The sequence below is a fragment of the Arachis duranensis genome, chromosome 5 (genome assembly GCF_000817695.3).
Source record: "Arachis duranensis cultivar V14167 chromosome 5, aradu.V14167.gnm2.J7QH, whole genome shotgun sequence".
NCBI classification, from domain to species: domain Eukaryota; kingdom Viridiplantae; phylum Streptophyta; class Magnoliopsida; order Fabales; family Fabaceae; genus Arachis; species Arachis duranensis.
In genome coordinates, this window is record NC_029776.3 from 76,555,236 (window position 1) to 76,556,809 (window position 1,574).

General features: G+C 35.8%; 1 non-coding gene across 1 annotated transcript; it reads left to right on the forward strand.

Annotated features, from left to right (window-relative positions):
- The first annotated feature begins 457 nt into the window (after positions 1 to 457).
- On the forward strand, positions 458 to 561 carry LOC127748021 (small nucleolar RNA R71). The gene has a single exon (XR_008009964.1). It is a non-coding gene; the product is annotated as a small nucleolar RNA R71 (small nucleolar RNA).
- Positions 562 to 1,574: the final 1,013 nt, after the last annotated feature.

Genomic DNA, 1,574 nt, shown 5'->3' on the forward strand with positions numbered 1-1,574 from the left:
AGGCTTTTGTTGATCCTTCCATGAGAAATTTGGATGATTTCTCCATGATGAATTATAGGTGTTTCCATAAGGTTCACCCATTTAATTAACCTTTACCATTGTAGGGTTCTCAGGATCATAAGCTTCTTCAGAAGCTGCCTCTTTAGTACTGTTGGATGCATTTTGCCATCCATTCAGACTTTGAGAGATCATGTTGACTTGCTGAGTCAACACCTTGTTCTGAGCCAATATGGTATTCAGAGCATCAATTCCCTTCCTCTGAGGTGTCCCATTATTCACGGAATTCCTCTCAGAAGTGTACATGAATTGGTTATTTGCAACCATGTCAATGAGTTCCTGAGCTTCTGCAGGTGTTTTCTTTAGGTGGATGGATCCACCTGTAGAATGGTCCAATGACATTTTTGAAAACTCAGATAGACCATAATAGAATATATCTAATACGGTCCATTCTGAAAACATGTCAGATGGACACCTTTTGGTCAACTGCTTGTATCTTTCCCAAGCTTCATAGAGGGATTCACCATCTTTTTGTTTGAAGGTCTGAACATCCACTCTAAGCTTGCTCAGCTTTTGAGGAGGAAAGAAATTATCCAAGAAGGCCGTGACCAGCTTCTCCCAGGAGTCCAGGCTATCCTTAGTTTGTGAATCCAACCATATTCTAGCTCTGTCTCTTACAGCAAAAGGGAAAAGCATGAGCCTGTAGACTTCAGGATCTACTCCATTTGTCTTAACAGTCTCACAGATCTGCAAGAACTCAGTTAAAAACCGATAAGGATCTTCAGATGGAAGTCCATAGAACTTGCAGTTTTGTTGCATTAAGGCAACTAGCTGAGGTTTCAGCTCAAAATTATTGGCTCCAATGGCAGGAATGGAGATGCTTCTTCCATCAAATTTGGACGTTGGTTTTGTGAAGTCACCAAGCATTCTCCTTGCATTATTGTTGTTGGGTTCGACTGCCATCTCCTTCTCTTGTTCTAATATTTCTGAAAGGTTACCTTTAGATTGTTGTAATTTAGCTTCTCTTAGTTTTCTCTTCAGAGTCCTTTCAGGTTCAGGATCAATTTCAACAAGAGTGCCTTTTTCCTTGTTCTTGCTCATATGAAAGAGAAGAAAACAAGAAAAGAAGAGGAATCATCTATGTCACAGTATAGAGATTCCTTTATGTTAGTAGAAGAAGAAAGGGGAGAAGAGTGAAGAAGAATAGGTTCGGATTTTTAGATGAAGAGAGGTGAAGAGAAGTGTTAGTAAATAAATAATTAAATAGAATAAGAAAAGAGAGGGAGAATTTCGAAAATAATTTTGAAAAAGAGGTTAGTAATTTTGAAAATTAAAGATAAGATAAGATTAAAATTAAAATTTAAAACAAAAAGAGTTTTTTGAAAAAGAGATGAGGTATTTTCGAAAATTAGAGAGGGAAAAGTTGTTAGGTGGTTTTGAAAAAGATAAGAAACAAACACAAAGTCAAAGAGTTAGTTGAAAAAGATATTAAAATCAAATTTGAAAAGATAAGAAGATAAGAGGTTAGATAAGATATTTTAAAATCAAATTTTGAAAAAGATAAAATTTTTGAAAAA